Genomic DNA, 25,534 nt, shown 5'->3' with positions numbered 1-25,534 from the left:
AAATGATTCTGTGGTTCTATGACTCTAGCAGTACCCCAGGCTCAAATGTCAACTTATCGTCCATCTCCTGGCCATCTTCTTGGCATGATGCATTTTCTTCATCTCCTTCTGTACAAAACAGATCTTGTGGATATGTAGAGGGCGAGCAGGCTGGAAGGAATGGTTTTATTCATACCTGATCTTCCCAACAGCTGTCCCACTTTATGACAGCTCCCTTATTTAAAAATAAATCCTCGCCAAAAAAAAAAAAAAACAACCAAGTTTGCAATTTGTTCCTCCAAGCTGGACTGCTTTTCTGGCCCTGATTTTATCAGAGTGGAGACAGGCTGTCCTTGCAGAATGATTTTACCATCTTGAAAATGATTACAGAGCTGCACAATGCCTTCAGCTCACCATGTAACGATATTTTTATACACTGCCTCGTTAGATCGTCGCCTGGGTTGAGGATGTTTTCAAACATTGTCTCTTCATGGTCGGCGCACCGCAGCATCGGGAATAGAGTGACAAATTGGAGGGAGTTCAGGGGGCAGCAGCAATAATCAGAAACCTGATTTACAAGGAAATGTTAAGAAAGCTGAGTCTATTTTGTTTGGCTAGAGCGGAGAACGGAGCATCCGCCCATGAGGATCTGGAAGGGCAGGAGGCAGTGCTGAGGGAGGTGGCACTGGGTGTGCAAGGAGAGGAAGAATTAACAAATGAAAAGCCACAGGTGTTGTCTCAGGAATACGTTGTTTTCAGCAGATGTGGTGTAGTTTTGTGGAAGGATCACTGCCAGAAAGCTAGATCACTGGGAGACAGTCCTACAGTGCAGGGATGGAGATAGGAGGCACTGCTCCATCCCCAGCTGCCTACATCCCAACTATCAATGACAGCCAGCCATTCGCCACCCGGATGCACCTAGTCAGCCTTGCAGCCACCCCAGCACTCCACCCCCAGTCATCCCCATTCAGTGCCTGAATGCACTGACATTATCCCTGTAAATAGAGGTCATGGCATGTGGAACATTTCATGTTTTTTTTCCCTTTATAAATACATGTGCTGTAGCGTGGTTGCACTCTGTGAACCGAGGGTGTGAGCAGCCTGTGATTAAAGGAGAACGAAACGCTGATTATGGGTTAATTAGGCAGGCTAATAAACTGCCTATAGCTTCATTTAGGAGAGGAACTGCATTTCATCACCCAGAAAACAGTGCAGAACATGGAGAAGAAGAGTGTTTTTATTAGAAAGACTGAAATTCCGCTTCTGACAAGAAAAGTTGACTCCAGGCATGGTCTTCAATCAGAGTAGGGTTGGGGGTGGAAGGATTAAACAACCTGTAGTGCTTACACATACCAGTGGTTTCCATTGCCCATCTCTGAGATGGAATTTGAGAAGTTTATCAGAAGTGGTTCCTGTCTTGGTCCATAACTCAGCTGGGCCGTGTGTCCTCTTTCAATTCAGGATGAGCATTTGGGCTACATCTGCTTCTCCATACGGGTTTTGATATCCTCAAATGTTCAGCGTCACTTTTTCCAAGTTTAAACCACACTATGTCATTAGTTCCAGCCCAAGAACATCCCAAGCAGGGACCAAATGGGAGGTAGAGGTCAATGAAACCACTCTGCTGAGCTCCAACAGTGGAGAAAAACCGCGCACCCACCACTGCTCTGATGGCCGAGGCACCAGCATAAAAATAAATCCTTCCTTGTCACATTCCAGTATATTAGAAATGACACTTAATAACTTCTACTTAATAGCCTCCATATTTGTGTGGGAATCTATGACATGCTGAGGACTGGACATGCTTTCTGAGCACACGCAGTGTGGTTGCCCCATATGTCGCACAGCTTGGAAAAAAAGGAGAGAGACGAGAGAAACACGTATCTGGGAGACATATAATGTAATTTTTAATTGAACTTCATGTTGTGGGTAAAAATAGGGCTGACAGCTTTGAAGAACAGGGTCTACTCTTTCTATAGCAGATATATGTACCAGATGCTCGTGAGTATGGCCAAATTCAATCCTGGTGGATTTTCTAAGGATCGGAGAGGACTCATCTCAGTGTGCATCACATCTCTACATTTCGTGGTGCCCAAGGAGTGGTGAGAAATGTGTGCAATCCTGTGCAGATGAAGCTGCTGTGCAGAAATATCCCCACGTGCCATAAGCGTGGGCTTTGTCTACCCCGTTTGCAGCCCCGCTCAGACGCATTTCCATTGCTGGTTGTACTTTTGTACTTCTGGCTCTGCTCATCGAGTAATTAAAAACAGTCATTTGGAAAACAACAAAAACAAACAAACTAGGAATCAGTCAAACCTCATCAGTCAAGACTGCTCTGAAGCAACCCGCAGCTACAACCACAGAAAGGCTTTGATTCGCAGCTTGTCACCCTAGGTTCGAGGTGAACAGGAATCATCATCCCCATGTAAAATTTATTTCCATTTTTTTTAGAGCCAGAAACCCCTTTTCCATAAATCTCAGTGCATTTGTCCTTGCTGCAAGGAAGCAGAATCAACCTAATGTGTCTCACATCTCCATGTCCCAGGGACCACCACACAAAAACATATTTGTAGAATCATAAAATCACTGAATCATAAAATAATTAAATTGGAAAAGACCTCTGAAATCATCAAGTCTAAGTGTCCACGTACCAAGTGTCCACCAATATTGCCTGCTAAGCCATTTCACTAAATGTTGCCACTTTCCACCCGAATCTGATTTTCCCAAGGATAATTCTGTCACCTAAGCCCCACACATGCAGCTTCATCCTCTTAAATCTCCTTCCCATATAACAAATAGATGAGGCTAGAAATACTGGAAATGGAAATGGTGTGGGGGGGACATGTTCAAACAAGGCCTTTCTTCAAAATCTTTCTAATTGGACATTTACCTAAGCTGCAAACCCTGCCACAGAAAGCCTTTGCTTAAAGCAGTGCATACAGCGAGACAATTGCCTTTTTTATTTTGCTGGTTATTATTCCTCACTGGAAATAGGAAGGAAAAAAAAAAAGAAAGCTATCACTCTGGATTTTTTTATCAGGTTTCAGCCACTCTGGATGATGTTCAATAAAAGAAAAGCTATCTCTGTTAGAGATGAGTAGCCCTTTACAGAACAGCCATTGCCTACCAAGCAACCTTTAAGCACCTGGCTCTCTCTTAAGTTAATGTAGGTAGAGGATGGAGAGGAAGTTACAGTCACTTCTGTGTGTTTGAAAAACACAGCCGTTTCTCTTAAAACTCAGCAGCCAGCCACACATGCACTGATTGGTTTTGTTGATGGTGTTGTTTTCAATTTTCATGAAATCACTATCCATCACCTTCCTCATGCCCAGCTCAACCATTAGGTCTCCATGCGTGCTGAAGGAGAAGCAGAGTCAGGCGTGCTTCAGAGACCTGGCATAGTGCCCTCTTCCCACCAGGAGAGCTCAGAAGGAGCCAGTAGGTCACAAGTGATGTTCTCAGGAGCAAAATGGGGCTGTCAGTCAGACTGCATGGACCTTCACTGAAGAACCATACTCTGGTGCAACACACATCTCCAGGCAGCCTAACCCTTGTCCTGTGAGGGTGGGAATTGGGGTCTCCCCACCTTGGGATATTCTATGATATTCTGTGTGCCTCTACATTCAGGTACATCACAGACCTCGCCTTGGCTCTCCTACAGCATCTACCCTAGCAATAGAAGTGCACTGCCAGACTGCAGGGACAGAGTTTGCCTGAGCCCTTATGGCAGATCCTTTGGAGACATATTGGAGACATACTGGAGTTACAACCCAAGGTGCCCACAAACTTGCCTGACAAAGCTCATAACTTTGCAAAGGAGACATGCTATTACCAGGCTCAGGGAGGGCAGAACACAGGGTTCAGGGCTCCAGGATAGCCAAGGAGGACATGCTGTCCCCCTCCATGCACCCCAGCTCCCAGAAGATCTAAGCCACATCAACAGGAAAGAAACACCCATGGCTTTGCTGGTATGGCTTTATGGAGAGTGGAGTGCTCTGGAGGAAACCTCAGCACTTTGAATGTGACCTGATCCACGGCTGCATCCCGTGTTGAGAGGCTCAGGATTTAAGGTCCCCCCGGCACCCACAGCACAAGTGACAAGCAGCTGTCAGTGATTCTGTGATTCTGTCAGCAGCTCACTGGGGTCTCCAGCTGCCTGCAAATTTCCACATTAAAGCTGTAAGCTCTCATACTTCACTTGGGACCAATAAAACAGGATAGGGTAGAGGCTGCTTGATAAATGGGGCATAAATCACACCTTCCCCCTCTCCTTCCCCTTCCTTGTGGGGAGGTGGTACTGCCAGAGCCTCCACAGACCCCACTTCAATATGCTCAGACAGGTCCTCTTCTGCCTGTGCAGTCAATTAGAACTTCATCAGAAATCAATTTGCGAGGCCCAGCTGAGATGTACCGATAGATCAGCCAATGCCAAGTGATTATTACACTAATGGAATATTCCATTGATTAATTGAATATTTAAGTCCTGAAATGTAAGCCCCACTGTCTTATCTGCGGCTTGTTACCGAGCTGAGCAGCAGAGATACTGCACTGGTGCATGGAGCTAACCTTGAGTCTGGTGCTTTTGGGGTGAAATGCAGAGATTTTGGTTCTGGTCATACAGGAGACATTTTGGTAGCAAGAATCATGTTCTGCACGGAGGGCTCGCGCACTTTATAGAAGCACAGAATCATAGAATATCCTAAATTGGAAGGGACCCATAAGGATCATCAAGTCCCCAAAATCAGACCGTATGGCTGAGAGCACTGCCTGCCCCTCTCTTCCCTTTGGGGAAGCTGTAGGCTGCCATGAGGGGACTGCAGGCCGTGAGGGGGCTGTATGCTGCCACGGAGGGGATGTAGGCCATGAAGAAGCTGTAGGTTGCCATGGAGGGGATGTAGGCCACGAGGAAGGTGTAGGCCATAAGGAAGCTGTAGGTCATGAGGGAACTGTAGGCTGCCCTGCAGCCTCCCCTCAGCCTCCTCTTCTCTGGGCTGAGCAAACCAAAGGACCTCAGCCTTCAGCAGCATTCAGGTTCCCCAAGTCCAGGCAGGAAATCCTTAGTGATTTATTCCCCTTGTCACACACGAACAGATGTCAGGACTGCAGAACACAGCGAGAAGATCAGCCAAGGGTCTTCCATCTGCTCTGCCCTTGGCCCCAGTGCTCTTCTACACCAAAAAACCCCAGGTGTGCAGAGGGCAGAGGTGGCCAGATGCCTCCTGCACGGCCTTCGGGATTCACCGCATGGAGAAGGCTGGGTTACTTGCTCAGGGGAACACCTGTTTAAGTGCTTTGTTGGACAAAGGCCATAATGACCAAGAGAGATGAGATGGGGAAAAAGGAGGGATGGTGTCAGCAGGTGGAGGTGTGCCGCAGCTGGAGGTATCGCTGAGGGCCCAGCGGTGCGGTTAGGAATATTACCCTTGAATTGTACTGCACGATTAACTCAGTGGAGAGTCATTAAGTGCATGAGTGAGAGAGGAGACACATCCTCCCTGCAGAGCTCCTGCTCTCTCGCCAGGAGGTGGGGCCTCCTTCCCCCTTGCCCACGCCCAGACCCTGTGAGCTGGCTGCTGGAAGAAGCCGTCAGTCCAGCTCCCCTGCCATAAACGGGGACACCCACAGCTGATCAGGTGCTCGGAGCCGGCCAGATCCCCTGGCTGAAGGGAACATGTCTGGACAAGACTCTTGCTTTGATTCTGAGTGGAGAATATCAGCTGTCCCCTCTGCATCCAACTTCACAGCTGACTTTGCATTGCCCTGATCATCACTAGGGTCTCCTCACCTCCTCTATTGCTCCTAAAGTGTATTGGGGTCTTTGGACTGAGCTCTTAGTCTAAGACTGAGCTTTGGACTTAGCTGCTGTCATGGGAAGCAGCATTTTTTTTTTCTTTATGTATGTTTTCCTGAACGGGAAGATAAAAATAAATGGAGAAAAAAAAAAAAGTATTGATGGAACAGCTAGGAGGGAGAAGAGAGCTTTTTGTCTCACTGAGAGATCTGACCTTTCAGAGGTAGCTTCAAGAAACCTCAAGGAAACGTGCTTTGCTGGCATTTGCTGCAGGTGATTCACTGGGAGTTTTCATTCCTTCTTTCAGAAGATAATGTTTAGACTTTTATTAAGTTGCAAGCTTCGGGTGCCTTGGAGACCCGAGGAGCACGGAAACTCCCAGTTGGTGAGATCAGGCTTTGCCTTTGCACAGAAATCCTGGTTCTCAGGCTTTTCTGAAGCCTACTCAGCAAACCCACCTTCCTTTTCCTTCATGCATGGATCTACTACCAAGGCTGCAGTGCCCGTCATATTTGCATGCCCCGAAGCTCCTTTGACCTCTCCTTAGCCAGAGGGATGTGGGAATCCCACAGCAAAGGCATTGCAGCAGCAGCATCCGGACACATGCTGGGGAAAGCATGAAGTCATCTAGACATGGCCTCCATCTCCTGCACTGCAGGGGAGCAGGAATTCCTTTGGTGAGCCCAAAACATGGCCCCAGGGGCAGGAGGTAGCACAGCACTCAGCAGTGCTGAATACCTGGTGCCCAGGGAACCTGAGCTTCAAAGCAAGCAGACGGGAAGAAAAATGGAGGTAGCAAAACCATGGCATGAATCGCACAGAGAGTTCAGACTGATAAATATTTCAGACTGACAGCTATTCCTGTCCTTGGAAGTTCATTCATCAGAATCTTAGCAAAGCCTCCACTACCCAGGACCATAAATACCAAGGCCTATTTCAACGACAGCTTTTGGCATGGTAATACCAAAAGTATGGCAGCCTGTTACAGTTCAACCTCCATCCTTGGCTGTTTCATTGTAATTTATTGCACCTGTAAAGGGTATTTCAAATACACACCTGTCGTAATTACAGTCCCTGGCTGTGTGGAATCCACCTGTGAGTTGATTGTACCTTGTTTTGATAAGATGCTAAACAATAACAACAGTTTAGAAACAGTGGCAGCCATTAGTATCTCAGTGACACAGTCCTAATCTCACACAAAAAGAGAGTTTTACTGTCTATAGGTGGAGGGAAAATTTGACCCAAATCAGGAAAACTGCTGTCAGGAGGGTAGGAAAATTGGAAACCTGCAGCTCTGCTCCTGTCCCCTCCTCTGTACTGATGGAGTTTCTGACATGATGCTCTGCCATCCCAGCATCACAGATTTCAGCAGGCAGGCAGCACCTATTTCTCTCCAAGCCTCAGATCCTTCTAGGACTTTACGATTGGCTTTTGGAGAATATTTGATGGTCTTCTTAAATTAGCCCCAAATGGTTGGGTTAACCCAAATGTTTCAGTAGGAAGGAACTGGAGCCCTTCCCCACAACACATCCCTCTCTGTCACTGATGGCCCATAATGACAGGGGAGAAATTTGCCCTGCTCCTTTCTGTACCATGAACAAATTCAGCCTTTGAACTCTTAACACCAACCCCAGTGCTAAGCAGCTTCTGCTCCCACCTCCAGGCACCATCTTGACCTCGAGCTCTCCAAGCACAGCCCTCTCCCACCAGGCACTCCCCAGTACGTTTCATTTATGAATTAAGTCCCTGACAGCCCATATCTCTATGATCAATATGTTTGTTTATTAGCAGCAGCTGCTGTGTTTTAGCAAAACGGGAGGGCTCTAGCAGGAGCAGCACGCTCTAACCGCAGAACAGGCTTGGGACGGGGAAAAGGACCTCCTCCTGGCAAATGGGAGCTGGGTGGGATAAGATTTCACGCTAATGACCCTTTAATTGAAATCACTGCTCAGGACAGATTGCTCATCTTGGGGATATCTGTGTTGATGGCTCCCGGTTTGGCTGCTCCTGAGACAAATCCATTAACTCAGTAGCGATGAACAAAAGCAAAGAGGGAGAGCAAGAGTCTGTCCACCACTAGCACAGCTGATCTGCAGCCCAAGGCAGCCCCTGCCAGCAGCTGGTGTAAATGGAGCCCTGCACAAAGGGTATCACAGGGGCTGTGATGGCCCAGTGGCTACCACTGGCATCTGGGCTTCTTAGAATTAGGCAGCTCTGCTGGGCCTGTTTGTGAAGTGGAGATGCTGATGTGTCTCTCTCACAAAGCAAAGAGAAGCCTGAGTGCACAGAAAGGAAGGTTACGAACCTGCTTTGAATGCATTTATTATTCCCATTAATTACGATGCCTGCTAAAGAGGACCAGCTGTTCTAGGAGGCTGTGGTACCAATTTATCAGGAGAAGATTCCAACAGAAGTCGCAGAGTTTTCCTCTGAACTTGGGAGGATGGAAGATGGAGGTTTTTTAATTAGAACTTGTTATTAATGGGAACGTAGCAAATTAAAAATAGTCTCCCTCCCCCCTCCCTATTACATGAAGCTCTGATCTCAATTAGAAAGATCAGAGACTAACCATTGAATGGGAATTACTGAGATGAAAACTGATTGAAAGACAAAAACCAAAGACAGAGGCATCGCAGGGAGAGAATGGAGATAGAAAACAATGAGCAGAGGCTGTCAGAGGCTGTGTGCCTCAGTCAGGTGGCAGAGGCTCAGCCAGGCAGGGTGGCTTTCTGCCTTAGCCCATAGTGAGAACACCTGGTCTCACCAGGCGCTGTTTCAGATGATTCTTTCGGGGCTGGGGTTGTGGACGTGTTGGTGGACATCGATTGTGCCTGAAGTTTGCAGGATCAGAACAGTGGCATCATACAGTCTGGACTGTATGGGTATTTCTATAGGAAGGACATGTCCTTGTTCTCCAGCTCAGCTTCCTGCTCACCCTGCTTCCCAAACCTACAAGCACCAAGGATGCCCTGGCTTCCTTGCCCAGCAAGCAGTGGCCAAGTTGGTGGTCATCCCACTGCGCTCTGTGTAGACTCACAGCTTGGAGCAAGGGCTGGTGGCAGGATGAGTCCCTGCAGGTGGGAAGGGACCAAGCAGCACAGCACATGTTGGGATGGGGCTTTGGGTTTCCTTCAGTTTTGTCAATTTGAGCCAAGTTAGGTTGGGAAGGGTGCAGTGGGGTCTGAGCAGACCCATCTCTTGTGTGACAATCTTGGCTAATGACTTCTTAATGAGAACCTCATCTTCTGCCCTTTGGTCACATGCAGACCAAGGCCCCTGTCTTCCTTTCAGCAGATAATCCATGCCATATTCCAGGGCATGCAGGGACCTTGGGCTGAAATTACAGCCCTGCTTACTAATTGCTGCATGTTCTCTCTCCGTAGGTATATCATTGCCAGCAATTAGCACAAAATCCTTTCCCACTCTTGTTAAGTTCCTGCGCTGCAGTTAAATACTCCCAGATCCCATTTAAATGATTTCAAATGCAATTCATTCTGGCTCGTTAAATAATTCCACAGCAGTGTTTGTCGTCTTCTCTCTCTGTTTTCCAACAGCCACTTTCTTCCGGAAAGAATACGATGACTAAAGAATGGGAAGGGGAAGTGAGATGAAAACTGAGAAATTTGAGGTCCATCCTCTGTGCCTATATTTTCAGTTCTTTCTTCCTCCTCTTTGCCAGCTGTGACTTCTCTCAGTAGATGGGCTCTGTGGGGGTCCATATGACACATTTCTGTTGGTTTCACCAACTCAGTGAGGTGGTGGCTTCAGTGTGCAGTCCCTGAGGTATGGGGTCCACCATCTGTTTGCATGGAATCATCAAAAAGTTGCAAAGAAAAGTAATTTCCTTTCTGCCACTCAGCAGTCTACAACAGCATTCCCATTGGAAGATTTGTAGTCGTCCTTGGGTTGATGAAGCTGAAAGTGCCGTACGTACTAATGCAAAAGGGGCGAGAACAAGTGAGCATCATCAACAGAAGAGCAGCTCCTGCAGGGAGAGAAGATGTGCATGTGGGCAGAGGCATTCGCAGGCTGCAGCCTGGCTGTGTGCTCTATCGGTTTGCTTGAGCATTTCAGAATGGCACAGATGAACTCCAGCCACTTTGCTCCCAGGGTGGAGAGTGTGGCATGGAGTGTGATGCCTCTTGGAAGGCTTTGATGAAAAATGTGAGCTTAGTTGGAAGGGAAGGAGATGAAAGCAAATTTCACAAATGTCACAAGAGTGTTCTCAGCAAAGTTAGCTGCTGAGAATTAACTACCGTCGCCACAAACTGCAGGCTGGGATCCTATTCCCAGGCGCTGGAAGGATGGTCCTGAAAAACACCTCTGAAATAAGTGGGGCAATGGAAAGGAAATCTCTGCCTGAAAAATGTGTGTCCCCATCTGTTAAACAATATTCAGGTGCTCCTGCATTTACGCTTCCTCCATACTTAAGCAGTGATGGCTTTCGAAGGCAGATTGCCTATGTGAAGAACAGATGGAGGGAGCAATCCTCCCATCCAAGCTCTGCACCAGAACTGAAGAAGTTTGTAATCTGCTTCTTGTTCACAGAGCCAAGGCTTCGACGCAGCCGCTCTGCTCCAACACGCTGCGTAGCTCAGGAGCCTGCACAATCTTAGTTTTCCTCATCCTTCTCTGCAGGTTTTTCTGCTGAGTGTATTTTGTGAATGGGGCAATGGTGTCCAGAATGCATTCAGCGTAGGCAAAGGTAACAGGGCATCCAAGCTCAAATTTCCTGCTTCCCCATAGTGATAGGAGAGAAATTTGTCCATGAGGTGGTGAGTGAAGCCTCCCGGCTGCCTGCACACTGGCCCAGCTTCTCATCAGCACTAAATTTGCAGCAAAATAGGAAAAGCCATTTCATGAAAGCAGAATAATACCCAGTCGTACCAACATCTCAGCTCTCAATCTCTGTTTTCTGTATCTCTGTTGATGTTCAAAGGAAAACAATGTGATTGTTAATTACAAACTGTTTTGAATGCATGCAAGGAAGCAGTTCAGTGCAGAGCTGATCAGAAGCAGGAAAGCTGAAGATACAGCATGTGCTGAACTGCTTTAAAGGGCAGCAAGTTCCATTGTAATGAATGCTGATGCAATCGTTGTACCAGACACAAGGTGGAAGTGTTACCTTGTGCAGCTCCCTACTGTTCTCTACCTATCGGGTTTTGCTTTGGACTGGGTGGAAAATGCTGAAATATCAAGGGAGTGCTTTGCATTTCAAAGAAGTTAATGCATAAGTGATGTTGTGATTCATTAACTCTCCACCAGTGCATTGGTGTCCCAGGGTCCACAGGTACATTGGCACCCCATTGGTCTTCACATTCCAGACCACCATGGGGAAAGCAATCAGCAACCTGATGACGCACGTGATGGAAGAGGGTCTGGATACAATGAAAAGTTAACATACATAAAGTATGGAGCATGCACAGCATCCCTGTGTGTACTGGGCAAGTCAAGAACAGGCTTAGATGCAGACACATGGACATGTGTGACATGAAAACACAGAGCAGGTCCTGGCAGCAGCTCGTGGTGCAGGATGCTTCTTGAGTCCCATCCATTTGCATGGCACAGTCCTGACTTACATGCAGTTGGAGGCTACAGCAGAATCTGCAGCTGACAACGATGAATATGAGGAGGAGAGGGCTTTGCACTCCCACCGGCCCTGGAAATAGGGCAGCTGCTGCTTTGTTGCTGGCTGGACTGAGGCTTATTTGCAAGAAAGGAGATGGTGTTCTATGGTTGATCTCTCCTCCAGTCTGGTGCCCACACACTGCAGGACTTTGAAGCTGCAAGTAGGGAAGTGGCTGTTAAGCAGAGCTCATCTCAGGGCTGAGCTTCACGTTTCTCATCCAGGAACATGCAGTGGCCCTGGACCAGGCAGAGAATGGCTTTGGGAACATCCCCAGGAGACGCCTCTGCAGAGACCTCTCCACAGACCCCCAAGGCATCTCACTGCCCTGTTGTCAGCTCATCTCCTTCAGCCACCCTCTCCCCAACAGGCTCCATCTATCGAGGAAAGGATGCTCAGGAAATCCATCCCAGCTCCATCCCAGGGGAAACATTTCAGCAGCTCTGGTTCCTGTGCTCCCACACCGCTTCCCCCTCTGTGGGTCATCCTAGCTGGATTTGCCCACTTGGCCAGCTCCAGGGCACTGCCTGAGCCCAGTGCCATTATTTCAGCCCCAACCACACGTAGAGGGATGGTTGTTGGCTCCGCACTGTGGCTTCACTTCTCCTCCTCCTCTGCTCGCAGCCTTCTTCCTACAGAACGGTGACTAACGCTGCTCCTCCGCGCACTGCATCATCACTGGGGGTGTGCGAGGGTGAGAAGCTGGTGCGGGTGGAGGAAATGGGGAGCACAGGTGCCAAACGTGAGACAGCACCGGGGGACAGCAGCTGAGCTGGTGATGCGACACTTGGCAGCAGGATGTCATCACCAGAGTCTTGCGCATATGATTGACCTGGAGGAGCTGGGTGCATGGGGAGGGCTGCAGTGATGCGCTGCCCTGTTAGCATCACACAATAAGAAGTGATGGGGCAGCGAGAAAAGAGACTTTTTGCCATCGTCCCCGCTTGTCACAGTGCCAAAAGAAAGCTGCAGTGCTTTTAAACAAGCCGGCTTAACACGGCTCTGCTCTCCAGGCACAGGGGGGTGGTTTCCTTTACCAGCCCACTTAAGAGCAGAGGAAGACGTGAGGGCTGGCTGCTGGGCCTGCATCCCTGCGGGGCCCGGCGCCCGCACTGCCAACCACAGCCCTGTGAGCCTGGAATAATGGCCTAAGTGGGGGGAGAAAGCAGAGCGCATCGCTAATGGCAATGGAGCAGGCAGCTGCCCGCCGCCTCGGCCTCTCCTCCTCCTCCTGCCTTCATCAGAGTCCTGCACAAAGGGGATTGAAAGGGATGGGGGTAAGGTGGCGTTATGGATAAGAATGGGAATGAGAACAGAGATGGGGAGATATAGGTAGAAATGGGGTTGGGGATAGGAATGGGGTCATGGGTGAGAACAGGGATGAGGAAGGAGATGAAGTTACGGATGGGGAGGGAGGCAAGGTTATAGATGGGGAAGGAGATGGGGTTATAGATGGTGATGGAGGTAGGAGTAGGATGGGAATGGTAATATGGATGAGGATTGAGATGAAGAAGCACCTCCTCTTAGCTCACATCCTTCCAGGGAGGGTTCTCCAATGTGGTGCTTATGGGCAATCCCTGCCCTCACTCTGTCCAGCCAAGTCAGGATGCAATGGTATGGAGGAAGCTGGATTTGGCTTCTACAGCCAGCTTTGAGGCTGGGAGCTGTCAGTTTAAACCTTCACGGCTTTGGTACAGCAGCGTGTCACCTTCAAAGAGGACAGGGATGCAGGGAAAGCAGAAAGGACAGAGGTTCTTTGCCCAGATCTTCCCCAAATCTCACCAGAAACATGCTATGGGACAATAAGGATAGATTTAAATATGCTGAAAGTATTCAAGGCTCTATTTGCAAAGGTTCAAGATGCAGCAGTTGGCAAATATTGAAGCAGCAGGTTAGCATCAGCCTTGACTTAGAGGATTTCTCACAACTGAGAATCCCAACCTCCGGCCCTACCATCAACCCAGTGACTGCAGGAGCCACGACCCCACTGCGGTGGGGAGTTGTCTTACAAACCTCCATTACCAGCAAGATGGAGTCTCAGCAGCATAAGTTTCATAGGTGGTCCTGAGCAGTTCTGGGCACCTGGTTGTCTCAGAAGTGCAATTCACAAGGCACCTCCAGCCACAGAAACGGATGGGAGAAGCAACAAATCCTCACTCCTTGGCATAAAAGCTCTATAAAAGAGGAACAGGAGCATTTAACCCAAGTGACAGCAGTCCCCGGGGCCCTGTCCCCATGTCACCCCACTCTCAGCTGGCCCATGCCTTCATCCATCCCACAAGGATGGGGTTTCTCATTCATCCCTCATTGGGATGTCAGGGCTTTTAGCAGCTGCTGCACCACAAGGTGCTCTTCCCACCTCCAACACAAAGGTCTGTGCTGCACGAGAGCTCATCAGGATCAGACAGAGGTTTGGTGCTGAAACCTGCATCTCCTCAGAGGATTGGGCATCCCTGCTCACAGAGCATGACTGCAGGGCTTTGTCAGCTGATGATACGAGGCTGAAATGAAGACAAATGAGAGCAGAAGGAAAAAAAATAAAAAGAAATCCCTCTCTTCAAAACACATTTGAACTCGGGATTAAAAAGAAAACAACTCCGCACTGAGGATTTCTTTTCTTCTTTTCCCTAAACTTCAGAAACTCGAATGTGGGTGTGAATATCACTTTAAGGATTTATAAAATGACACATGGCCTCACCTGTCAGCATGCCAAAATCTGAATGTCGGTTTTAATTACACCGAATATTTTACTTTCTTATGCAGAGGCATAATCAATTATCTTATTTAAAGGCATTACGATAATGTGTGTGTAAAATGGAGCCATTCCCTGTATTGCATTAGATTCTCTAATTATAGAAGAATGTTTGGAGCTAAAATGTCAGCCTGTCATCTGGCGGGTGTGTAATTCATGATCTGCATTCGCCAGCGCGGATGGAGCTGACAAAAATTGCATCCATTCCCTTCCACCGCTTTGGTCTCCGATTTGCTGGTCTGGAGGTGACAAATCCCATCTGCCTCAGTCCTGCCCTGTCCCATCCCCAAGGGGAGCAGAGTTTGAGCAAATGCTCTCTGCCTCTTGTTAAATCTGAAGGCACACTCATCTCTAGGCCAGCACAGCGCTTCTAACCACCCTCCTCTGAATTACTAACAACAAACCCCCTCCAACTTCCCAAAGCAGAGGGATTATATAAAAATAAAGCCTGTTCCTTGGGAACCCAGCCCTTTCTGCAAAAGCAGCCTGGAAACTTCCCTCCTGGATCCAGCCAGCTGTGTTTGCCGGGACAGTTCTCAGTCACATCCCCAATGTCACTTATGTCACAGGATCAGAGGAACCCCTTTGGAATGGGGGGGACAGACAGGCTTCACATTTCATCAGTCATACAATCACTGAGGTTAGAAATGATCTCTAAGATTATCTAATCCAGCCGCCCACCTACCACCACCATTGCCCACTAAACCACATCCCTACGTATTACAGCTCCCCTTTCCTTGTGAGCACCTCCAGGAACAGTGACTCCACCACCTCCCTGGGCAGGCTGTTGCAATGCCTCACCACTTGTTCTGAGAAAAATTTCTTCCTAATATCAAATCTGAACCTCCCCTGTACCAACTTGAGGCCATTCCTTCTCATCCTATCACTGCTACCTGGGAGAAGAGGTCCCCAACCTGGCCACAACCTCCTTTCAGGGAGTTGTAGAGAGCAGTAAGGTCTCCCCCCCTCGATCCTCATCTCCTCCAGTCTGAACCATCTCAGATGCAGCTTATCATGCACAGCAAAGCAGAAATATTGTGCAGAAATAGCAGCAGTCAGGCGGGCACTTGGACCCATTGCCTGTCCCCCGGGGCTCAGCAGCATCATCCCCAAGGCATCCCCATCCTGCAGCCAGGGACAGGGCTGAGCTCAGTCGGGCACCACTTCAAATCCTGCTCAGTCTCAAGCAGGAGAAAGGCAAAATCTGGAATTGCTCTGACAGCCCAAGAGCAGGGATGGTGATGCACACAGGAGGAACATCGCCATCGCAGAGAGGATGGTCCCAATGATGAGGTTGGTCTGATGGTAGGGGCAGTCCTGACAACGAAGTTGATGGAGTACACAGGGGAGCACAGGAGCTGGGTGCATCCTTGGCTCTGTGCATCTCCAACCTTCTGGTACCTGGCACCACCTCCACCTTCCATCACTCACCCCAGCATGTGGGTACCGTAATGGAGGCAGCCCAGAGCTGCCAAGGAGCTGCATCATGCCATTAGGAGGCTTATTAAAAAGTGATGCTCCAATTTAACGCCTATTAGCAAGCACGGTGCCCTTTAGCTGCACGGGGGAGCCTGCAAATGGAAGCCCCAGTTCCCAGCAGAACCCTAAGTGGCCAGGTTTAACTTTATGGCTCCAATTAGAGGCATGCTAAAACAGCTCTGGCGCTGAGGATTTATTCACACTTGCTCCATCCTCAGGCAGTAGCTGTGCCGTGCAGGGCGATGCTCTGTGCCATGCAATGCTGCAGCCCGGCTGAGGCACGCTGTGGGATTTAGGGGAGCAGCCGCCTTCCCGTGCAATCTGGAGTCACTTAAACAGTCTGCTTGTTCCAGGAGGTTCACAGGCTGTTTTCGCCTAATAAAGTCATTTCTTTTCAGCAGCTCACATCACCCAAACTATTTGTCACAGCAACGGGACTACTACACTAAGAAGGATAGCAATGGGGGGATGCAAACTGATCTGGAGGGTGGGGACTTGGCATCGTGTTGGGAATTCCCCATACATCTGTGCTTTCCTATTTCCCCACCACAGCTCCATAAAGGAGTAAGGAGTCCCACTCACGCTGCAGGGATGGGAGGCAATGGGGATGCCCTCTGCCCCATTCTGAACCCCATAGGGCACTGCATGGGGTCAGAGTTTTCTCCCACCCCCAGCACCACTCATGTCACCTGGAGTGCCCTCACCATCATTACCTCACACTGAACAACATCCAACAGCTCTTCTTCCCTCTTCATTTACCAAACAAACAATTCCAAGCCCTCACAACCAGAGGAAAATTAGTAACAGGTGAAATCAGATTATAACGAGACCAAATTGTTCTTAGCACAGACCAGGAAAAATGTTTCTTTCCTCTCCCTTCTGCTGTTCTGTGGTTTGTATGGCCAAAAAGCAAGTAAGGGAACGAAGCACACATCTAAAGGAGAGCTGGCCCTGGGCACCCTGTTCCCCTGCTCTCTACATGGACCCAGCACGCACCAAATGCACACCCTACAAAGTTGGAATTTCACAGCTCAGTGATGAACAGAGAAAACAATACAACCTCATTCCAGCTCAACATCAACTATTTTGTTTCATGTATTAGAGCAACATTATAGGGTATTTATAGCTCAGTTGTGCTCACTAAATGCCTTCTTCTAGGAAAGCAGTTAATCAAAGTGCCTACGTACCTTTCCTTTAATCCCTCTCAGCCATCTACAAGCACTGCTGGAAACCCAGAAGGGTTCAATATCACTTATGTCAGGACAGGCACGTGGTGGGGACATCAGCTCCGTGCCACTGCACAGCAAAACGCCTTTTTGGTACCATTATGCACCTACAGCTGGGCTGGGAGCAGTGCAGAGCTGAGGTGTTCTTTCCCAGGCCTCTATCCCTCAGCACACCCTGCACAGAGTGCTGCACAAGGCTGTCCCCTGCATGCTCCTGTCCCCCCATATCGGCACCACGGCCAAACGCTGTGCTGCTCCCTCTTAATATAGAGGAGAGAAACATCTGAGATCACTGTGGTTTTTTTTTATTGTCGGATTTGGCAGCCTTTGCTATTTGCTTGGACTGAGACATAAATTACATTTGGTTTTCTCCCGCTGACTCAGTTATTTGTTATAGGAATAAGCAGGCAGTAATGCATTAAATAGGGGAAAGATTTTCAGGCATGGGTGAGGTGGGATTTGCTGTCCCTGCTGCACCCACATTCTCCCAGTGTGGCTTTGCATGGCCAAGGACCTCACAAGCTCCATCTCTTTTCCCTTCAGCTGGCAATGAGATCTTTTGGTGACATCCTCTCGCTGCTCTTTCCCCAACCTCTGCAAAGTCTCAGCACGTAGAACATTTAATCAATGATGAAATCATTTCCTAAATCTGCTCCCCACCCATATCCATCCTCCTCCCTCAATCCGCCCCCATCAGTCACTTCACTGAAAACAGCACAGCAAAGCATTTCTGGGGTTCCCCAGGTGTGCCTGCATCCATCTCTCTGCCCAAGGAGCCTTCAGGCTCCCTTTGCCCTCTCATCTCCTATCTGTGCAGACCAGGACAAATACATGACGCTCTCTACACCCAGGGCTGCACCAGCCGTGCTGTGTTCTCCCAAGAACCCTTCCACCCTTCCACCATGCCACCAGCTAGGGACTTCTCATGGGAAAATCACAAACCCCTCCATCCCAGCTCCCAGCCACACAGCAATCCCTGAAGCCACAGCACACTCTGCAGGCACTCCCACCACAGCACTCACCCCAAACCCTCTGCAAGTGTGGACCATCACAGCTCCGAGCCCCTTCCAGCCCACAGACCCAGGAAGGGTCACACCTGCCCGTGTTCGGGTCTGTGCATGGTGCCGTGCTCAGAAGCAAGAGTGATGATGGAGCTGCAAGGAGGCCAGAAGAGGACATCCCTAGTATAGGGCAGGTTGCTGCTCAGCTCTGATTTTGCTAAAATGACAGAAAACTTCATCAACTTCAAAGCAAACGTGTGCTCGCAGGCTGCACTATTGAGCTCTGTGCCTGCCCCGAGCTACAAGGCCCATTAAAGAATCGTAGAATCAAGGTTAAAAAAGATCTCTAAGATCATCCAGTCCAACTGTCGACCCATCCCCACCATGCCTACTAACCACATATCCCTCAGTGCCACATCTCCGTGGTTCTTCAACATCCAGAGGTTCAGGAAGCCTTTCTGGACACCGAAATTTCTCCCAGATGTACAAACTAAACAGAAAAACAAGCAAGTTCCAGCCCTGATGGGTTTTGTTGTAGAGGTGTCAGGCTGCAGCGGTACAGCTCAGCTGGAGCCGTCCACCACGCATCTCAGACACATGTGTCTCTTGCTGGTATTTAAAAATAGAAAGAATAACAACCTCCTCTCGCCTTCCTGCCTGGTTGGAGAAATAGCTTAATTAGTTAATAAGGGGTTTAATTTGTCGTGTCACTGTGCAAAGAATTTGCAGAGGGCAAGTCAACAAGTCAAAGAAACGAGCATTAACGGGGTAGGTTTTTGCTGGAAAAGATCCCTAAGATTGTCTAGTCCAACTGTTGACTCACCCCTGCCACGTCCACTGACCACATCCCTCAGTGCCACATCCCCACGGTTCTTGAACACCTCTGGGGACAGCGACTCCACCACCTCCCTGGGCAGCTGTGCCAGTGCACTGCCACTCTTTTGGAGCGGAAGAGTGAAATGGAGGAGATGGACTCTAACACTTTTCTGGGCCAGGGTCAGCTGGCAGCCCTGGAGAATCTGAAGGCTTCTCCCCAGCCCGCGGTGAGCCAAGAAGCTGCTGCGACCAACTCATCTGTCGTCCCTTCCATGTACCATCTGGGTGTCACTGGAGGTAATTCCCAGCTTGATGTCTTGCCAGAAGCAGTGAGGGAGGCCCCAGTTCAAGAAAAGACAAAAGGGTTCTTTCTTCATCAGCATTAACCTCAGGCAGCTCTCAAGAAAAATTCTGGGCAATTAGTGGAGCATAAGAAGATTTATAATTGAAATCTAGTTTGTAGCACTACAGGCGGCTCCCTCAAAAGACATTTCTCATCAACAACAAAAAAAAAAGGGAAGAAACGAATGGAGGAGGGGGAGAAAACTAGTTAAAGAGTTTCAAAATCTCAACGAAAACTCCATTTAGTTGAACATTGCACGACAGCTTTCATAATTCAGAACAAAGTGCAAAGCTCTTTAATGAGGCCATTAATGACCCTTTAATTTACTCCACCAGGGTTGAATTCATAAAACATTTATGTTCCATTTACACAGGATTTTCCTGCGACTCTTCGGGGCAAGTCAGCACCGCAGCGCAGGTGGGATGAAACGAAGGCTTGGTGCTTCTGTTCCCTCTGCTCTGCTCTCCTCCTCACCCTGCTGCTACAGCTCTGCGTGTGCCTTTTAATTCTGGTAGAGAAACTGCAGGGACCCTGGGGGGGGAAAGAGCCTTTTTTGACCCTTCTGCATGGTAAACAGATGCAGAGCATTCTCTTACATTTTTGCTTTAGGAACAGTGAAACCCTTTTTAAGATCCAGCTGGGGCATCTAAAGCCAGATTTAATTTTTTTAGGATCATTACAGCTCAGCTCCAGTTCAATACTCACCTGTCCTCCCTGTAGCTCTATCAGGTTTGCTACCTGGGGGAAGGGTATCCCACCAGACTTGGGCAAGTAATGGAGGATGGAAGGATACAGGTGTGGGAAGCTCCCTGCAGCAGGAACAGGGGGCTCTTCACCCCGTTCAGCACTCAGCAAAGGTGACATCTGAATCACAGGTCGTGCTCCAGCCCGGCTGCCTTTGGATCCAAACCAAGCCTTTTCTCTCTCACCAGTTTTTCTTCTCCTAAGGGTTTCAAACAGGGATAGATGCACAGGGATATGTTAAATTCTTATATTGGTTGAAACATCTTTAAAAAAAAGAAACACTCTTCCTTGTTTATCCCAAAGATCTCATTCTCATGGCTCCAGAAGATGTCAGTTTTAAGCACCTTCAGATAAAAAGAGCCATTAATTATTGCAAGTGCATTCACATCATCTGAAGTTTGCTCTTAGCAGCCTTCTCGCATTCACCATTTCTGGTCTGCTTCTGGCCTTGACAAAAGAAGGTTTCTTGCACCAGCAGCCCATGATTCACTGCAAACTGAACTTCTCCAAGCACTTGTGCTCTTCTTAAAGAGAACTTTGCCACACCTGCCAAGGCAGGACCATCCTAACAAATCCCTAAGGAGGGACAGCAGGGGAAAAGGGGTGGCACTGGAGGCTGAATGGGACTCTAGAGAGGGATTTGCAAAGGAGAACAAACTCCCAGGCCAACTCATGAGGACACATGTCCCACAATGCCCGGAAAGCCTCTGCAGAGAGGCAGGGAAGATGCTTTCAGGCTGTTGGCAGAGAAAGAATTTGGAGCCCATTGGAGAATATGTCAAGAGTCAACATTCGTAATGTCTACAAGTGACAGGAACATTCTGTGCCTGAAGGTCTGAGAGCTGGCTCTCCCTGCACTATGGGGCTGGTGAAGAGTGGGGACACAGGCTCAGCAGGAGTTTTATTTTCCATAGCACTTGCCCTCCTCTCCTCAAACTCAGGTCGTGTTGTCACTCTCATTTCCCTCTTCACCTCCGGTTTTGCTGACGCAAGTTGGAAACCTGATGGACCATCAAGGTACTGACACTGTTTGCGTCGGGACGGTTCATGAGTCATCCTCCCTGCTTCACAGCTAAAAGGATTGCTGATGCTGATGTCCTCAGAAGGGACACATCAGCAGGAACATCACTACATTTGAAGCTATGTCAGTGCTCATCAGCACTGGGCTGTGCACACAGGTTTATTATTGTAGGGTCTCCAGCACACACTGGGTCCTGCACACCAGGTTTGTTGTTGTGGGGTCATTCTTTTGTTGTTTTTTTTTTCAACTTTGGGGAAGGAAGCAGAGAGGAAGATTGCTTGACCTACCTGGTTCATTCATGCAGAACTGCTGTGCAACATAGAGTCAGATTTGTCAGAACACTTACATCACAAAAAGAGACTACGGCCAAAAGAAATTTTAAGCATGGTTAAGGAAAAAACAAACAAACAACAAACTAGCCCACAGATATACAGTCCTAGGGGGAGGAAAATAGGACACCACTTACCCAACCACTTTAAGTGATGTTGGAATCTCACATTCAACACTGATCTAAGCACTGGAAGTGGCAGAAGCCTGGCACAATACACAGGATAAATGGAATTCCAAAGCACTCAAGTCTGATCAGGTGGATCTAAGTTTCCTTGCTGAAATCACGAAGAGGCACGAGAGCAGCAGCACTGAGGAGACTCTGTAGAGAGGGACAGCTGTCCCCAGCGCTGGGGTCACTCCTGGGACACTGCCCTGTTCGGTGATGGTTGAGTGGCAGAGAGCAGGGAACAGAGCCAGGTCTGAGAGCTCAGAGACCTCCTTCCTGCTGGCAGCTGGAGGGTCGTGCTGCCCTTGGCTCCAGCAACAAGGGGCCCTCACTTTATTGCTGTGTGACTCCCAGAGTCAGCAAAGCAGGAACCTCATTCAAACCAAACACTGGGTTGTCTACCAAGCAAAGGCTGCTATTTACTTAGAAACACACAGCCTCTTATTATTACATTTCCCTGGAAAAAAAATTACGTTTGAATTAGAGAGAAAAATCTTTAGTGAAAAATCAAACATCCATGTGCACGTGGAGTCCTCGACATAACATAAACACTCCATACTCTGTTCAGCACATCTCTGCATACAACAACCATCTCTAGGTAAGCCCAAAGTCAGAGGTTAGGTTGTCCACACTGACACGGCGGGCAGCAGCTACAGGCTGATAAAGCTGCCCAGGTCTGCACTGATTTCTTATCCTTTCCAGATGGCTCCAAGAGCTGAGACACCCCTGAGGGCATGCAGTATTTGAAGCCAACAGACATACCACAGTTATGAGGATCTTTTCATATTTTAGCCATGCCTAGAAACACAGTTTCAGCCACAGCTGAAAGACGTTTGCATATATACCCAAGTGACCTGAGCACCTCTTCACAGCCCAATGTCTCTACCACCGCATCTGAGTGCAGAGATACCTGAGGATCCCCATGCGTTCATTTCCCTTCTGCTGCTTTAAACCACCCAGGAGAGGGCACAGCTGGCATATTTCAAGCCTCAATCTGATCACTTCAACAAGTGATCCAAACCCTACAGGGGCAGGGGTGATACTCACAAGGTGCCTGTCCAATGGAAACCGTGGTGGTTTCACAGCTGAATCATGAGCTGGAAGGGACCCTTCGAGGCCATCTGGTCCAACTCCCCTGCACTGAACAGAAACACCTACAGATCAGGTGGTCAGAGCTCCATCCAGCCTGACCTGGAGTGTCTGCAGGAATGGAGCACCCACCACCTCTCCGGGCAACCTGTGCCAGTGCCTCATCATCCTTATTGCAAAAAACTTCTTCCTTATATCCAGCCTAAATCTCCTTTCTTTTAGTTTGAAACCATTTCCCTTGTCCTATCACAATAGATCCTACTAAAGAGTGTCCCCTTCTGTCATACAGCCCCTTATAGATACTGAGAGACTGCTCTAAGGTCTCCCCAGAGCCTTCTCTCCTCCAGGCTGCACAGCCCCAGCTCTCAGCCTGTCCTTGTAGGGGAGGTGTTCCATCCCTCCGGTCATTTCTGTGGCCCTAAGCAAGATACAATCAGTACACTAGTGGGAAAGCCCTGCAGGGCTGTTTTTCTTAGCACAGCTGCTGGATCTTCTAATCAAGGCTATCAGATACACTGATATCATGCTTATAATGGTATAACTCTATATCAGTGTAGTGGCACAATGGATTTACAAAGGAGCAGTATATGCAGAAATAGGCATTCATGCTTGCTAATCCCTCATAAGCCTGTAATCCTGATTCTTTTTTTTCCCCAAATAATAAGTGCAGATCTATTAAGACCCTATCACTCCCTGCATGCTAAATTCTTTTTTTCCTGCCTGGAATCTGCTATGTACCCTACGCATGGCAGGGCACAGGGTAATGTGCCACCAGCAGCAACAACGGATGGTGCACGCTGAAATCTTACCCTACAGCTTCACTTGCACCACCAGCAGGAGCATGTGGAAGCAGTCACAGCTTCACCAGTTCTTGTTTATGGAAAGCTTGAGGATGCTTTCTGGAAGGCATTTCTACATCAGAGTAAAACACATTTAGTTGCAAGCAGTAAGCAAGGGGACACCATTGAGGTTTGACAGCCTCCCCCCCTGCCAGCCCTGGCAGAGGTTTTCCACATTCCTCTCGCTGGCTGTGCTGCCAAATCCATACCTCCAGCAGCAACCCCAGCCACAGACAGTTATTTCCAGGGAGTCTCGGTACCAAACAGCTTTTTACAACCCTTTTGTAGCCACCACACACACGTACAACCTGGAAAGAACCCTTCCAGAATTGACAAAGTAATAGTCACTAATTACACAATTAATTTATTCTTCGGCCCTAATAATAATAATAATAATAAAAAAAGGATTTCCATTACAAAGGAGGGTAAAAACAATCTAAGGATTTGTTTTAATTAAAACTACAATGTACTAAAAATACAAATAATCCTCATGATACAGACAACATTGTAATTGTGTAATTAGTAATCACCTACAGAAACAATGTTTCTCTGTCTCTAAAACCACTGATTTTTCTTCTTGCTGTTTGTTTTTCCCTTTTTATTGCACGTAACCATCCTCAGGGCACGCAAACCACAACAGCAAATTGCTGCATGCAAGCTGCTGGCTCCACGTGCCATCCCTTACCTGCAGGCAGAGGCACTGCATCCACACTGCTTGCATCCCAATCCCCATGGAGCTGCTCAGCGTCCCTCTGTCCATGACGACCACTCTCCGTATCAGTGCAGAATTGTGACTCCAGCCACAAATTGCTGTTGGGATGGAGCTGACAGGCAGAACAGCCACAGCCTTCTGAAAAGGGAGCCAAGGAGCAAACCGTTAGCCCAGCGCTATATATATATTATGCTTACACGTCCCAGTGTTAACCAATGTTACATATATATTTTAAGTATTCATATATTCATAGCTATAAAGGCCCTTTTTCTACTTGAGCTAAATTGTATAACCGTGACCTATTGTCCCAGAAGGCTTTTTATTTATGTTAAATGGGCACTGAGATTATAATGCTCCTTGGTAGTAGGTGCAGCAGCGTTCTGGAGCAGGCAGGGAAGATGGATGGTCCTACTGAAGCTCAGCAAAGAGGGCAAAGCAACTCATGACACAGACATGAGAGCTGAGCAGTGCTGCAGCGTGCCTGGCTTTGTGTTCCTCATCCCCCCAAAAAAAAAGAAAACCAACCAAGATACAACCAAACAGCAGAAGGGACTGGCTGTGCCCTGAGAGAAGGCAGGGCTGTCACCTAGCCTCACCCCTTTACATGGCTCCTGGGACTTGTCACCTCTATCTGTCAGAAAAACGGGGACAAAGCTGGCACTGGTGCCAGGGCGCACGGATGCCGCGTCCCCTCGCTCTGACACAGGCAGGGTAGAAGTGGCAGCAAGCTGGCTGCTCCACCGGTGCCAGATGGTGGATGAGATTAAAAGAATTTGATTTTCAAATAATCCATAAACCTGGCTGAGCTAATGTCGTTTCATATGCATTATCTTGTAATCCCAGGGAAGAGAACGTTTCAGAGCAAAGAGCCTTATTCTCCCTCCCCGCAAGGACTCTAACAAGCTATAGATAATCCCCTTTTTGTTGGAAGGTGCTTAGGGGAACCGACAACACCCACGTGGGGCTGCGGCTGCACAGCTCCATGCCCGGGGGGACAAACAGCTGCCTGGCACTGCAGGGGCTGTCTCACCCTTAGCGCTGTAGGGTCAGGGGCAGCAGTTGGCAAAGCCAAAACCCCAGGCGATAAGGGAGAGTAAGGAGGGATTTTTGCCACTCCTGCCTCCTCATGACACGTGGAAGCCCGGCAGCCTCAAGCATTCTCCATCATCAAAGCCAGCTGCCTGGTCCCTGCCTCATTTCCCTGTCCTAAAGATTCCACTGAGCGTCTGGTTACCCACTGAGCCTCCGTGGAGCAAACGCGACCCATTGCTGGTCCTTGAGATCCTTTGGACTTCAAGCCACCAGGTTAAGAACGAGCGATCCCTACCCCAGGTTTAGGTTCCTGTCAACGGTTTACGGGCTGGTTCGGCCCGGTTCCGTGACTAGAAGGGCGGAGGGATCCGCGGATCCGCGCCCCCGGGAAAAGAAATAAGGGACCCCGAAATAATTGAAAACAGTGGCAACAATCTGAGGTAAAACAAAGTAATTTACTAAATATGGTATCAACAGAATTTTATAAGGAGAGAGAATGTGAAATTGATAGTGGATCGGCCTTACACAACGCTGAGATGAGAAGCGCAGGCAGAGAAGCGCAGGCGAGAAGCGACAGGCAGAGAAGCG

General features: G+C 48.6%; 2 long non-coding RNA genes across 2 annotated transcripts in view; both read right to left on the bottom strand.

Moving 5' to 3' along the window:
* Positions 1 to 1,198: 1,198 nt before the first annotated feature.
* LOC116217097 lies at positions 1,199 to 13,397 on the bottom strand. Its single transcript, XR_004161064.1, has 2 exons — positions 12,914 to 13,397; positions 1,199 to 12,644 (listed from the first exon to the last, which is right to left on the bottom strand). It is a non-coding gene; the product is annotated as an uncharacterized LOC116217097 (long non-coding RNA).
* A 1,649-nt stretch (positions 13,398 to 15,046) lies between these two features.
* The window catches only part of LOC104912851, a 22,713-nt gene continuing 12,225 nt past the window's right edge, over positions 15,047 to 25,534 (bottom strand). The window contains exons 2-4 of the long non-coding RNA XR_004161063.1: positions 23,888 to 24,052; positions 19,719 to 19,956; positions 15,047 to 19,544 (exon numbers count right to left, since the gene is read on the bottom strand). This is a non-coding gene — a long non-coding RNA (uncharacterized LOC104912851). The remainder of the gene's footprint in view (positions 19,545 to 19,718; positions 19,957 to 23,887; positions 24,053 to 25,534) is intronic.

The sequence above is a fragment of the Meleagris gallopavo genome, chromosome 12, assembly GCF_000146605.3.
Source record: "Meleagris gallopavo isolate NT-WF06-2002-E0010 breed Aviagen turkey brand Nicholas breeding stock chromosome 12, Turkey_5.1, whole genome shotgun sequence".
NCBI classification, from domain to species: domain Eukaryota; kingdom Metazoa; phylum Chordata; class Aves; order Galliformes; family Phasianidae; genus Meleagris; species Meleagris gallopavo.
This window is presented reverse-complemented; position numbering and strand designations above follow the sequence as displayed.